Source organism: Ochotona curzoniae, unplaced genomic scaffold (assembly GCF_017591425.1).
Source record: "Ochotona curzoniae isolate NIBS_2020 unplaced genomic scaffold, NIBS_Ocur_1.0 scaffold_4683, whole genome shotgun sequence".
Taxonomy (NCBI): Eukaryota; Metazoa; Chordata; class Mammalia; order Lagomorpha; family Ochotonidae; genus Ochotona; species Ochotona curzoniae.
This window is the reverse complement of record NW_024467121.1, coordinates 25094082-25110384: the sequence shown is the minus strand read 5'-3', so window position 1 is coordinate 25110384 and position 16303 is coordinate 25094082. Positions and strand designations below refer to the sequence as shown.

General features: G+C 38.5%; 1 pseudogene; it reads left to right on the top strand.

Annotated features, from left to right (window-relative positions):
- Window positions 1-1617: 1617 nt before the first annotated feature.
- Window positions 1618-6154, top strand: LOC121148220 (annotated as a pseudogene).
- The last annotated feature ends 10149 nt before the right edge of the window (window positions 6155-16303 follow it).

Here is a 16303-nt window from a genome sequence, read left to right as displayed (position 1 = left end):
TTGTGGAAGAGTTTTATTTCATTTGCAAAGACAAAGGAAAGCTTTGCTTGGTACATTTTTCTGGACTAGCAATTTTTTCTTTTTAGAATCTGGAATATGTCATTCCATCTCTTATGGCCTGTATAGTTTCCTGTCAGAGGTCAACTGTGAATCTAATTGACATTCCTCTATATATCAATTGTTTTTTTTTTCACATGCGCATTTAGTGATTGTCTCCTTGTGTTCAGCTGAAGAGAACTTGATTATCATATGCCATGGTGAAGATTGCTTTTGGTCAACCCTGTTGTGGGTTGTGTGCCCCTCTGTATTCTGTTTCCTAATTCTTTTTCTAAATTAAAGAAGTTTTCCTTTATTATTTCATTGAATACTTTTTTAAAAGATTCATTTGTTTTATTGGAAAGTCAGATATATAGATAGGACGAGAGACAGAGAGGAGATCTTCCATCCAATGGTTCACTTCCCAAGTGGCCACAACAGCTAAGCTGAGCCAATCTGAAGCCAGGAGCCAAGAGCTTCATCTGGGTCTCACACACAGGTGCAGGGTCACAAGGCTTTGGGCCATCCTCAACTACTTTCCCAGGCCACAAGCAGGGAACTGCATGGGAAGTGGGGCTGCTGAGATTAGAATCGGTGCCAGCATGGGATCCTGCTGCCTGCAAGGCGAGGACTTCAACCGCTGGTTTCTTTTATAACTCTTATATTCGGCCTTTTAATAGTGTCTCTTAATTCTTGAATACCTTTTTTAGCTTGACCCAGCTCCACTTCCAGCTTTTTGATTATTTCCCCATTGTGGCAAAAAATATCTTCCACTTCTGAGATTCTTTCTTCTGCCTCCTTCATTCTATTTTTGAGACTTTCCGCTGAATCTTTAATTTGCTCCATTGCGTCCTTCATTTCTAATAATTCAGCTTGATTTTATTTCAGTTTTGCTATTTGCTGTGTGACATATTCCTTAAATTCCTGCATGTGCTTTTCTTTGTTGACAAGAAGCTTTATAATATGTTTTTAAAGTTTTGTATCCCCCATTTATTTGATGTATTCATAAGTTAGCTCTGAGGCTGACAAAGGCTTTTGCTCCTTTGCAGGGAGTCTTCAGTAATATTCACTGTGCCTTTGTCTCTTCCTTTGCTCTTGGTCATTACACTTCTGGATGGCAGATTATTCTCCTTAGGACAGGTTCCTAAACTGTTTTAACCACAGGTCTACAGTTTGATTATATGTATTAAGTTTGGTGCCCAATTCTTCGTTTATAGTCACTTGTGGCACTCCCTTAATCAAGTTTCAGGCATTGATTCTTGTGTCAGGCTTCCACCATGGTCTCTGTACTCTATACAACCTTTTGTTAACTTCCAGTTTGAGTTGTTCTCAGGGTTAAGGAGACATCAGGTGTCCTAAATAACAGGGCTGTTGGTGGTACTAATCTTTCTGGAACCTATAGGTCATTAATATCTAATACCTGGACTTATTTTAGGTAGGACCCGTAGTATGCCAAACTTTGTATTTTCTTCCCTGTGGAACCGGTGTAATGCACTGAGCTGGAAGTTAGTTGGCTCCCACTTAGTGTATGCACAGCTCACTGTTGCCCCTCCAATCTCAGCCGTTGCCACACTGTGCAAGATGGCACCTGATGTGGCACTGGTGGGTTTTGGATCTGCTACCTGTCAGGTTTGTGTGCTACCCGTACCTATTTTAGGCGGAACCTGTATGATGCTACCTTGATACTGTTTCCCCATGCAGCTAGTGCAACGTACTGAGCCAGAAATGAGCTTGCTCTCAGCCTAATGCATGTGTAGCTAGCTGTTGTCCCTCCAGTCCCACAGATGTCCTCACTACAAAAAATGGTGCCTGAGGTTGCACTGGTGCGGGTTTGACCTGTGAATGCCACCCTGTTGCCTGCACCATCTGCTTGGGGCCTGCTGCTCTGTCTCTGCTGCTGATGATTGGATCAAACAAGTTAGTAGGATGGCCAGTTCTTTACCTGGGTTCGCCTCCTGAACTTCTGATGACCTGTCTGCTGGTAGAGCTTGGATTGCTGCTCACTGACTGCTGCTGGGTTATCTGGTCACCGTTGTCATGGCTGCTTTCCCATGTCTGTCAGTCTTCATGTGCCCCTCTGCCATAGGCTTGTTCTCTCCTGTTTCCTGAAATCGGCCCTCTCTGTTTCACCCCGGCTGATGATTCTCCATCTATTTAAATGTGTGCTTACCCTATTCGGCTATCTGGATTTTCTCTCTCACTCTCTCTTTTGCATAAAGTCATTTATCCCTTTCAATATGCTATGCAACTATGATTAGTTATTTTCAGCCCCTCACTCACTAAAATACCACTTCTCCTGTTCCTCAAATTAGAGGCAAAAATTACTTCATTATTCATATTCTGGAGGAATGTAAAAGTTAAAATACCATTTGTAAAAATGTCTGATTCAGTGTTCCACTTTTGGCATGGATACTATGAACAGTCAACAGCAAATCATATCAATGGTTATTGAATGAATATTCCCAAAATGGACAGCCATGAACATATCAGCTTCATACAAACAGTAGTTTCTGTATTGATCTCTCAACTTCCCCACGAGGAATCATTTTGGTTGAGAAATTACTCAATGTTATGACTTTTTTTTGTATTTCAATGACTTGCAGATCTTTTTGATTCTCTTAAAGGAATTTGTAAAATAAAGTTGCTGGGCTTGATTTTGTGGCTTATTGTGTTAAACAGCTGCTTGTGATGCCAAGATCCCTAATTGGACTGCCAATTCAAGTTTTAGCTGCTCTACTTCAGATCCAGTTTCTTGTTAATAAACCAGAGATAGCAACAGAAGATGACCCAAGTACTTGGACCCTTGCCACCACTGTGGAAGACCCAGATAGAGTTCCTGGCTTCTGAGTTCAGGTTGACCCAAATCTGGCTGTTGCAGCTGTTTATGGAAATAGAACAGTGGATGGAAACATGCACACTTATTCTCTCTCTTTTTCTGTGTCTGTATGTGTGTCTATGTCAGCCTCTTTGTCCTTTAATTAATTAAATAAATGAATTTTTAAAAGATTTTATTTTCATTTGAAAGGTAGAGTTAGAGAGAGCGAGAGAGAGAGAATCTTGATCTGTTGCTCATTCTTCAAATGGCCACAACGGCCCAAGCTGAGCAGACCTGAAGCCAAGAGCTTCTTCCAGGTCTCCCACGTGGGTGCAAGGCTACATCATTTTGAATTCCTGAATCCTTACTAGTATTTATTTCACTTATTACATTTTTATTTATGTAAGGTGAACTAATTTCACATATTTCATATGTAAGGATTTCAGAGTGCAATGGTACTTCTCGCCCTATCCTCCCTCCTGCCGCACTCCCACCTTCCTCCCTTATTTTTTCTTTTAATTTTTACAGTTACACAGCTCCAGTTTATTTTATAATCACAAGCTCAACCCTCCACTAAAGAATTCTTATTGTTGAATTTCAAGTTGTTTATATATTCTGGATGCAAAACTATTATTTTATGTGTGTTTGAACTATCTTTTCCTAGTCTGTGGTTCCTTTCATTTACTAAACAATCTTTTCTGGGGAAGTTATCAATTTCAATGAAATCTAACTTCTCATTCTCTTCCATAGATTATATTTTAGGTGCTTTATGCAAGACAATGCTGTCAAGCCTAAAGGCACCAATATTGCCTATGTTGCCTTCTAGTCATATTCTCATTTTTGAGAAAAATATAAAGTCTGTGCCTGGATTCAATTTTTATATGTGGGTGTATAGTTGTTCGAACAGACTGAGTGAGCATTGTGTTAAGACTTTCCATTCTGAGGGAGACAGTTGAGAAAATGCTGAACTAATCTCCTAGCTTAATGGTACAGAAACATGTATTTTCTTCCCAGAGAGTGAATTGATTTTTCTCAAGGATACACAATTTACATAGCCTACTGAAAACAGAATACTGATCTGCAAATCAGGAGTTACACTTTAATGGCCAATGAGGTTATCTTGTCCATGATAAATACACTGCTTTCTGTTGCCTGCTATATTTTCCAAGTTAGAAAACTTTCCACATGCAGATCAAATAATCAAATGATTGTTGGGAAGAACAGAACAAAGTGTTTAATAGAGTCTTATAAGACATTTCATTTAGGTCATCTTCTAACCTAGTTAATTTTTTCTACTTAACTCCATGGCATACTTATCTGGTAACTTTAGGAAGAGTGTAATTTTTCTTTAGTTACTATATACATGTAAACAAATGTATGTCTGCAAAATCTCTCAAACACGCCATGGCAATGAATATGATTTAAAAGACTGTTGTTTATTATATTTCACATACTTCAAATATATCACTACTGAAATATGCATATTTTACTTCAACTTCTCATGAAGTTCTTGAATTACAAATACATCTATGCACACATGTATATACATTCTAACTTTCTTTGTTATTGGTTATGCACAATACAATATTTGTAGATTGGTATTCCCTGAAGGACAACATTAATAAGTTTATACTTTGTCTTATACTAGTCATTGAAAGGATTGATTAGTTTGGCATTCAACTCGGTGTATTTTACTTAGTTCCTGCTATTGGATATTGTTAAGAGGAGTGACAATTGCAGAGGCAGCTGAATATGTGAATAATATTTTGGAGATTTTTATATAACTTTGCTGAGCTCCTGGAAAATTTACAACCTTATCTTCTGTTTAGTAGTAGCAAATTAATATGTTTATTTTATATCAACTTTCTTAACCTTGGAATCAAATTCCAGTAATGTATACCTTTGGGGCCTAACGATGCCCAGGTACCATCAAGGAAAAAAAGTCAGTCTTTCTTTGGCTCTGTTTCTTCCATGAATATATTTGTGCATGAAGACTCTCAAATATTCTATTATAGGTGATTCTATTTTCATGGGAAACAAGTAACGCAAAAACATTCTAAAACTGTTCCTCATAAATCTTCTTTTTTAAGATTTTCAGATAGATGCATCCAGAATTATGGCTGGCTACTTCAAGTAGTGCATTTCCCTTCTTTGGGTTAAATTCTCGTATGTCATCGCTGGATAAACAACATCAGCTGCATGAAATGAGACCTTGCTGCCCCTCAGAGCACAGCACTGAACTGCTGCCCCTGCTGGGTGTCACCTGAGGGCATTAATTCATTTTTCCAAAATCCAATTATCTCCCTGCATTGTTGAGTAATTTAATTTGGCAACTGGATATTTTGCGTTGAGGGATTAAAATGCATTATTTATAGTTTTGTTATCTGCTCTTCACTTAGTTTCCCTTAATATTAACAATATATATGACTATAAGTAGCAAAATCAAAAAAATAAACATTGTTACAGAATTATATAAAATTCATTCCTATTTAACATATCTTTCTTTTAATGTGCTTTTACTGACATGTCATATGATCCAACATCCCACCTGTCATTTATGTGTTACATTTTCGTAGTTTTCTCCATTCAATGACATTTACTGTCAGTGTTTCTTAGTCTTTCACAATTTCAATTTCTGATTCCATGGTAGTGAGGAAATGTAAATCAATACTTTTCTTAATATCCTGAAATGCCGATTTCTCAGTAATTCTGTGTAAATCCAAAACCAAAACATATTATCCAGTGGAATGCTTATTATTTCAATGCATGTATACAATGTGTACTGATCAGAACGGAGTAGCTGATAGTTTCCCTTTGAGGAGCCTCAAATGAAAGAAACTATGAACCAGAAAAACTTGCCAAACCTCAGGCACACGTGCACATTGGTGAGAAGCAAACTGCTCACAGAAAGTAGCTGATTCATAGGACAGCAACAGCCAATAACGAAAACCACTTCAGTTCTCCTTAAAGAAATTAGGAGTGAACAATATCTCTATCTAAGAGGTGAGCATGTTTACAAACCAAGGAACAATGGTCCAGTTTAACTACCCTGAGATTCAGGATTCCAGGCAGCAAACATGCTCACCAATGCTGGCCACGCAGAGACAAAAGCAGCCAACAGGAATGCTCCCAGGCATCATAACTCAGTGTGATGCAGACAGCCTTACCAGCTTGAGAAGGCTAGCTGAAGCTCTACCCAATCTGTGAGACGGAAAAGCATCACTCGCCACTGGAGAGGAGGAGGATGAAGTTCCATATTTTGGTGAGAATTTCGATGAGGCTTCTAAGAATGAGGCAAACTGAGTGGAGTCAACTTCTGAAGAAAAGTAAAATTTGATTAAGTTACTTGGAGCTGCTATTTTAGATTATGACTTTTTAAAAAAAATTGTTTTGTTTATGATGTGATAAAATCTAGATTTCTAAAGCTTTTAAGCTCAAGCCCCTTGAACAGGGCAGCTCTTTTTAGTTTTTGCTTATACACAAATTATTCTTTGCAGCTAATTAAGCTGAAAAACCTGGGAATAAAGTTTGAAATAAAGATAAATAAATTTCTTTGCCTAGTAAAAAAGAAGGGGGAGAATAGTTCTTCTTTGAAGTGAGGTAATTATTGGAGGCTTGGAGCTTTTTTTTCACTTTTTCATACAACATCTGCTGAATTGTTGCAAACTGTGCTGCAAAACACTAGGAAATTATTCCTTCAATTAAATTGATATGGAACCCATTTCCAAACTCACTCTATCCCACCCCCAAATTATCCTAGCCTCTGGTTCCATGCTTTTGTTTTTGTTGTTGTTTTGACCTCAACATATAATAGAGAGCATTCAGTACTTGTCTTTCTGTTCTGGCTTAGTTCACTTAAAGTGACATCCATTTTGCATCAAATGACAAGATTTCATTCTTTTTCTCCTGGCTGAACAGCATCCAGTTACATATAGATGCTATCTGTGTTTATCCATTCATCGGATAATGGACATTTTGGTTGATTCCCTGACTTGGTTATTATGAACAGTGATGCAACAAAATGGAACAGGTATCTCTGATGAAACACATTCATATCTTTTGGTTGTATACCCAGTGATGGTATTGCTGGGATTAGAACCTGGCGCCCATATGGGAACCTGATCTGTGCAAGGCAAGGACTTTAGCCACTAGGCCACTACGCTAGGTCCAGGAGCCAGGAACTTACTCTGAGTCTCTCACATGCATACAAGAACCCAAGGACTTGAGTCATCTTCTGTGGTTTTCCTGGAAGATAAGCAAGGGGTTGGATCAGAAGTAAAGCAGCTGGGACACAAACTGGCACCATATGGGATGCTGCTCTGGGAGATGGAGGATAAGTATGCAACATCATAGTACAGGTCTTGTGGCTATATTAATGTAACATCCAAACATTGCCATTCTGGCCAACATTTGTTATTTGCTTTTTTTAAATAACCAGATATCTCATTGCAGTTTTGATTTGTATTTCACTGGTAAATAATAATATTCAGCACTTTTTCATGGACTTGTTGTATATGCTCTTTAAAGAATTGTCTATTCAGTTACTTTACTCATGTATACCTGGATTGTTTGTTTTTGGTTGCTGAGTTTTCTGAATTCCTGATAATACTGTGTGTATTAATCCTTGTCACATATATAACTTGTAATTATTTTTCCCATTCTTGCAGGTGATTTTACACTCTTTTGATTGTTTCCTTTGCTGTGCCGAAGCTTCTAGATTTGATATAATCACATTTGTCTAGTTCTGCCTTGTTGCTTATACTTTTGTGATCTTGTCCAAAAAATCATTAGGTGTACAATGTTTTGAAGAGGCTTTCTTTCAGAAATTTTATTGTCTTGAGCCTAGTATGTATGTCTTTGATCAATATGGAATTGAGTTTTATATATGGTGAAAGGACAGAATCTAATTTCATTCTTTCACAAATGCATAGCCAGATTTGCTAGGACTTTTATTGAAAAGACTTTCTCCGATGTATATTCTTGGCAGCTTTATCAAAAATCAATTGACGGTATGAATGTGGTTTAATTTCTGCTCTCCCTATTCTGTTCCATTGATCTTGATCTATGTGTTGACTTTTATGTCAGTACCATGCTGTTTAAAAACTCATATTATTTGGAGAAAAAATATGGAAAGGATAAGTAATCTAGAGAAAGATATAGAAATGAATTTTCTTCAATTTATAACTCTGCCAATAAAAAATTTTACGAAAAGGAACAAAGCCCATCAAATTTAAAACGATGAGATGAGAATGTATTTTAACCACTTAAAATTGGGGATGAGGACAATATACTGTACAGAGCTTTGGCTCAAGATGTGTTCATAGTGACCTATCCAATAAAATAGCTGAGGACTGATATCGTCTTTTTAAAGAGACGTAGTTACACTTCAAACACCAGAAATATGGAAAATTGGGCTTCTAAGCTGTGTTAATGTTGTAATAATTTAGACTTCCAAAAAAGCCAAGTTTGGACCATTCTCCACTGCCCTCTGAGATGCACTAGCAGGGAGCTAGATAGTAAGAACAGGTGGGACCCTCTGCTGGCATCACAGGCAGTAGTTCAACCATCTATATCACAAGGCAGGGGCCTAGAAAATGTATTTTAAAGTTATATATTGGTCACAAAAACAATCCACAAGAGGATTTATAAATGTATAAACTAAATTTAGACAGAAACATCGTACATATAATTTTATGAGAGGCTATAAAATGATACAGCTATTTTGGAAAATAGCTTGCCCATTTAAAAACTACTGACTTTTAATCTTACCATATGATAAAGTAATTCCAATTTGAGATGTCTAGAAGAGAATTGAAAACATATCCATGCAAATATTTTATAACAGTATTATTCGATAAACAGTCAAAAAATTAAAACATATCAAATGTATATCAATATGAGTTTTTAAATAGAATACAGTATACACCACAGTGAAGATTATTTGGCAAGGAAACAAAAGTTACAAAACATGCCATGAAATGGATGAACCTCAAAAACATTGCATTGCATCAAATTAGATGCAAAATAATACACCCTACTTGTGGCCTGGGAAAGCATCCAAGGACAGCCCAAAGCCTTGGGACTCTACACCCACATGGGAGATCCACAGGAGGCTCTTTGCTTCTGGCTACAGATTAGCTCAGTCTGGCTGTTGCAGCCACTTGGGGAATGAACCAGTAGATGGAAGATCTTTCTCTCTGTCTCTCCTTCTCTTTGTACATCTACCTTTCCAATAAAAAAAAGTTAAAAAAACAAAAAATTGAAAGTCACCAAGCTATTAATACCAGAGTACCTTATAATTCTTATCAATCTTCTGGACTTAACATTTAACACAAAAACACTGTATTTGCAACAAAATGGATTCATTGTTCTAATAATTAGGAAATGCTGTTTGAACTGAAACATTTGAAAAATTGCCTGAAAATATCTTAGAAATCTGACGCTCCAACCAAAACTGAAGACCAAGATAAAAACAAGCTATATATTTAGCCAGTTACACATATACTGCTATGAGACATGCATATTGCATAAAGTCCTACTGTTTTAAATCACCACGTAAAGAAAGTGTTTGGGCTTGGAGGAGGTACATGATTATAGCACTTTTGAAGTCAAGCAAATAGATCTTCAAATCCACCTGCTAATTAAAGCACCTTAGTCGAGTTACACCCTTCCTAAGTACTAGTTTGTTCTTCTGTAAAAATAGACACATCACAGTAATTACGTTTTTATGCAGATCAATGCAATAACAAAAGTGAAACTTTCTAATGTCAAGAAGGCACTTGAAAAATGTCAAGTGTTTTCCTTCATTCTATCACGTATTTCTTACCTAAAATGTAAATGCATGATAATTGTGACACTTACACATCTAACCTTCAAGAAAACATACCAATTAAAAATGGCATCTTGTAATAGTTGAGGATACTTCAAAAAGTTTATAGAAATGGTATTGAAAGATAAGCTTATTTCAATATAAAAAATTTGAACCTTATGCATTAGATTTTGTCAAACATATTTCTCATAAAAATTTTGAAATTCCTGTGTATGAATATTTGTGGGATTATATTTTGTATTCTTATATAGTGCTGTATGTTGATGACAATAATTTGAACTACAAACAGCAGTTATTTGCAAAAATGTATAAAAGGCATGTGAGTCATTATAATTTATCATACTTTATCAGTTAGCACTTGTACACAATACACAAAATTTAGCTGTTTTACATAATAAGCATCTATTTTCGTTGTCACTGGGATCAGCAATTTGAATTATGTGGTTCTTTTGCTGGTCTCCACTGGGTTCACACATGTGTTGAAGGTGCAATGCTGTACTGCACAGTACTGTTTCTGGGGACAGTGGAATGCTTCAGCCCATTTTCTGTTGCCATCACAAAACATCTGACACTGTTACTTGTGGAAAGGAATCAATCTTTATTTTACTCTGAGGACCCCTGTCTGGCTCACTCCAAAATGTCTGGGCCCCAATGGGTTATCTGGAGTTCGTATAGAAAAGTGAACTGTTTTTAGCACTCTATGGGGCAAGTGAGTGGGGATACAGAGGCAAACACTCAGCGGTGAGCTTTGGAACTATTAAAATCCTGGGAACCTCTGAGTTGCTAAGCCAGCATTTCTTCCTCCTTTCTTATCCTCAGCCTTCTGCTTTTTATCTGACTTTGCTGTTCCTGGGAAACATGTTTTCTTGTTTTGTGACTGCCATGTTTTGCATGTGAGTTTGGTTTTTTATCCACATGCAGGCCAGATTCCACTTTAACACTGATTATCTTAACAAAACAAAGGCATTTATTTTGAGTTATGGAACTGAGACAGACCCGAGCCTGTCCAAAGCCAGGAGCCAAGAGCCTCCTGCAGGTCTCCTACTTAGGTAAAAGGGTCCAAGGACTTGAGCCGTCCTCTACTGCCCTCCCAGGTCATGAGCAGGGAGCTGGATCTGTAGTTCAGCAACCAGAACATGAACCGGTGCCATATGGGGACACCAGTGCCAGAGGCACAAACTGGCCCCAAGTAATTCAGTGTAATGCAGTCATTGGAAAAGACAATTAATGCATTTATAAGGAACTTCATGACCTAGTTACTTGTAAGTCCTACCTGCTCTTAATATTTGCATTGGGGACCAAGGCTGAACATGATTTTCAGTGGGACAAACAACATTCAAATCATAACAGCTGTAGGTCTCTCAGCATCCCACAGGTTAATCTGGATTCACTCACACCATATCCTTGGGTTCCAAGTATACAAAAGAATAAGCCTAATGTGTGTATGTGTTTCAAAGCAGTCTGTGATTTATGACTGCTAATACTCCATTGATCAAAACCAGTCATGTGGTCCATTTACATTCAAGCAGCACGAGGAAGCAGTGGCATTTTTAATAATCAGCATCATATAATACACAAGACAGCAGAATAATCACAACAGAGGGTTAGGGTTAAATGTCTACTGACATTCACAACCCTGCACTGCTATTCCATCAGCCTATAAATCTCACAGAGAATGTTTTAGTCTGGATAAACCAGGAGTCCGAGAAGGGAGCCTTACACTGTGACACGGGAATGTTCTCAGAAACAGCCTGTGAAGATGTGAAAGACACGGCCATGAGGAGACGAAGAAGCTACGCCAACCTAAGGCTGCCCCTACAGTTTAGCCTCAGCCTGATCCCTCAGGCAGCACAGATTGTCACAGCACCGAGTTGTTCTGACTTGAGGCAGCTGCCCAGTTTCTATTCCTGTCCCTTGACCATATTAATTAGTCATTGGCTTCAGGCATTCCTAGTGGGGGTCTGGATGCAATCTCTTAGGTGAATATAGACACAAGAAGAGCCAGAAACATTTGGGTTACATACATGCATAAGGAAAATGTAAATCAAATATTCTTACAGATTCTAAGGTCTTCACTCCATTGTGTTGTGTCTGCTTCCAATTTCTAGCACTTTTAAAGCAGCAAGTAGAGGCCCATAGTTTTATTGTGACTAAAATAGAAACTGGAACAAGTACAGGGTAGTTGCTATAACAAGCATCCAAAAAGCTTTAGAATTAGGTAATGAGAAGAAACTGAGAGTTTGGAGGTACGTTCTAGAGAAAGTTCAGGTTGTGATGAAAGTATTACTGGGTGCAATTCTGGTGAATAATCACAAAAAGAGACACAGACTAGATGAATCTTCCAGAAATTGCTTAGGTGGTCATGACAAGAATATTGGTAGAAATATCAACCATAAAGTCTACTTTGGTCAGTTCATTTGTAAAAATAAGGGAGGTCTCATAGGAAACAAAAAGGCATCCTTGTTATAAAGTGGCAGAGGACTTGGCTCAGTTGTGTCTGTCTTGATGCTTTGTGGAAGGCAGGAACTTAAGAGCCATTAATGGGAAATATTTGGTGGAAGGAATCTCTAAACAAAGTAGTAAGGGTGCTGTAAGACTGTGTTTTACAAAGAATAACAAAATATAAGGTGTTTTTTTAATCAAACAGGAAAGATAAAGACATGTAAAATTATCCTCTTGGCCATGGAAAGAAGAGAAAGCACATACCAAGGGGATGGCCAAGTGACTATTTGGTAAAAAGATCTATGTGGACAGGAAGAAGCCAGATCTTAATCATGACAAAGCCGCTAGTATGAGATATTAATAGGGGAAATGCAGTGAGGGATATATGAGGACTCATTTTATCACTACCTTACAAATTGCTTTCTGGATGTAAAATTATTCTAAAATAAATTGCTTCTAAATAAAGACAATGGAAGAATGAAGGAGGCGTTTCTGAATTCTGTGCCTTAGCTTTCTTTATTCACCAATGGTCCAAAATGCCCAGCCCTAAAGGGCGGGGTCCAGAACACACTTGAACTCAGTGTCTAAAGTCAATCCAAGTTTCTGTTGCATGTATCCTGCTGCAGCACTGCCTGGCACTCCAACTGTCACTCATTTGAGCCCAGAAATTGTCAAGAAAAAGAAAATTCTACAAACCATTGTGATGCCAACTTCACTATGATACAGACTGTAAGAGCTGTGGGGTCATGACTTCCTTCACCTAGAATTCAAGTGATACATGGGAGAGCTTTGAGTCCAAAAAGCAGAGAATGGGGCAGGGCCTCCACAGAAAAGTCTTGCTAAGGAACAAAACTATTATAGACAGAACTATTGTAGATACTAGGGCAATGCCCAGCTGATTTGAGGGGTCAAGGTTACTGCACCGATTCCCTGCTTGCACAGTGCTGAGACAATCCAGGGGAACAGGGTGAACTCTGAGCTCCCAGAGCTGTTTTGTTGCAACATGTAATGCCAGGAATGACCTGATTCCATTCTGTCAGAGTTCTGCAATAGGCTGCACTTACCAAAAAAGCCTGGCAACCTTGAGACCTAACTCCTGACCCAGTGGGGTCAAATAAGACTATTTTGAAGATTTACTGGTCTTCTTGAGTTTCAGGCTTACTTGGCACCTGTTACCTTCATTTACTGCTAGTTCTGGGGATGTCTATCCAATGCTTATCCCACCATTGTATTTTGGAAACACATGGCTCATTTGACTCAAGGAATTTGTCTTAGGATGAGATCTGGACTACCCAGAGTCTCATTCCTATCTACTTTGGATGAGACTGTGAATGTGTTTGGATTTTGAAGTTATAATGGAAAGAGCTAAGGCTTAAGGGGCCATTGAGATAAAATTAAAACATTTACATCTAAGAAGAACATGGGTTTTGTGGGGTCAGATATTGAATGCAATGGTTTCAAAGGTGTTGTGTCTTTTACAAAATTGATGTTAAAACTTGATCCTCACTGTTGTGATATAAAGAGGTAAAGATTTGGGGGAATTGCATAAGTTATAAGGGACCCACCATCATACATGGATTAATGCCCTATAGAAATGCTATAGGAATTTACTCAAAAGAAATGAAAACAGCATATAAAAGAGTTATTTTGTACCACCATGCTTATAGCAGCTCAATTCACAATAGGTAAAAATTGGAATCAACAAGAATGTCCAAGAGTAGATAAAGGAGATGTGGTACATAAACACTAACAAATATTACTCAGCCAAGAAAATGAAATCATATATTTTGAAACAAAATGGAGGCAACTGAAAACCATTATAAACTAAGCCAGTGTCCAAAGGACAAATCCTAAGGAGAGACAGAGACAAAGAGCTTCCATCCACTGATTCATTCCCCAGATGACCACAATGGCCAGAGCTGAGCCCATCTGAAGTCAGGAGTGTCTTCCAGGTCTCCCATGTAGGTGCAGCCTTTGGGCCACCTCTACCACTTTCCCAGGCCACACGCAGGGAGTTGGGTGGGAAACGAAACAGCTAGGACATGAAGCAGTGCGTATGTGAGATCCCAACATTGCAAAGTGAGGATTTAGCCTCTGGGCCATCACACTGGGCCTGGAACATAATCTTAATGATTATTTGTGTTTGATTCCATTCCTCTACCATTTTCATCAGCACGAAGTAAGAAAATACATACTTCTTGGGAAACAGCTGTCTGTGAAGGCTACGTGCATCCCACTCTCTGGAAACACTGACTTCTCCAGGTAAACTGTATTGATTAAAAGTTATCACAGATGGCCTGGCACAGTAGTCTAGCAGCTAAAGTCCTCACCTTGAATGCACGGGGATCCCATATGGGCTCTGGTTCTAACCCTGGAAACCCCACTTCTCATCCAGCTTACTGCTTGTGACCTGGGAAAGCAGTTGAGGATGGCCCAAAGCCTTGAGACCCTGCACCCATGTAGGAGACCCGGAAGAGGTTCCTGGCTTCAGATCAGAGCAGTTTCAACCATTGCTGTCGCTTGGGGAGTGAGTCAATGCATGGAAGATCTTCCTGTCTATCTTTCCTCCTCTCTGTATATCTGACTTCCAAAAAAAATGATAATAAAATAAATCCTAGGAAAAAAATTACCACAAAGGAATAAAGAACCTATTTCAAGGGGCAATCAAGACTCTCCATAGACCAAGAGGACAAATAAACCTCCATCCTAAAGACAGAAGCAATTTTGTGAAAGTGCATGAGGTTTCCCTGGAGAGGAGCCTGATGTCAGAGCTGTGTGGAGCTTAGCTATCCTGAATGTGGGCCGTCAAAGGAAATGAATTCAGGATTTCCTGCTGAAGAAAGAGGATCTTATTTAAAATTCTTAAAATACTGCTTTAGTAAGAGTTTTCCAAAAAACAGAACATTGGTATATGTGTATATACATTTGCATACAAATTCAGCAACGTAGATGACAGCATGTATTTGTGCACACATATTATATTTATATGGAGAATGTGTATTATTATGCATATAGTGTATATGTGTGTATACACACAAATGCATTCATAACAAAATAAGGGGAAATACTCCTAATAATTACAGCTTTCCTTTCTGGAACTTGCCATTTATGCTTAATGGATATTTAGAAATGCCTTTTTGTGCCTCTCATTCTGTGCCCCCTTTGCCTTCAGGAAGCCGGGCATGGTTCTTTACTTGACAGGATAGTCCAAGCCTGCAGGCCAATAGCAATCTTCCTGGATTGGATTTGCTATAGTTTTCTATTGAGATAATGTTAAGTCATTATAATACTGAGAGATGCCCCAAGGCATCTCCTGCATTTCCAAAGCTAAAACATACTCCTTGTTACCTCCCTCACAGTCCAGTGCCCCCTGATGAAGTGGATCAGTTATCCCAGCCACTACCATAGCTCTCTTCTTTATTTCTTTCGGGCATATGGAGCCCAAAATATCCAGACAACAATTCTAACTTCTAGTTAAATGAAATTAGTGCTATGTTTCCTGACAGAAGCCTTCCTGCCAAACTTAGACTTCTAGACTAGCAGAGTACAGAGCTGCAGAAACAAGAAGCAGAAAAATCAAAAATAAAAATCAAGTAATGTGTCACTATGGGTAACAGGGTTGCTAACATTCCCTTCTTCTACCTCTTGATTCTTGGATTCATGAATTCTGCTTATGGGAGAAATGGAGCCATACGCTAGATGGAGATTCAGAGCATTATGCAGTCTCCTTGAGAAACTTGTTCTCTTCCTGCAAAGGGCTGTCATCTGATTGGCATTATATCAGAGCTTCAAGAATTCAATGCATCCTTTTATTAAGTCAGTTATCTTGGGACAGTGGGGGAACATGAAAGAATCAGTGAAGGCCATGTACACTGGCTTACAGCACTTCATTAGCTGTGAACTCAGGTCCTTGACCACAAGCACTGCTGGGTGGAATACCATGACTCACTGTGGATATGGCATCCCACAAATCCATGAAGAGTCATTTTAACAGAAGTGATATATTCAGGGAGAACAAGTATTTTTCCAGAGAAATGTTCATGTCAGTAATGATGAAGTCATTACTTTCAAAATAAAAGCAACTTGATGCGATCAGTCTACTAACCACAAAGTTGGCTGAATGGTGTCATGTTAGTGCTGGTCCTGGCTGCTGGCAGATTGAGTACCCAGCCATGGCTGTA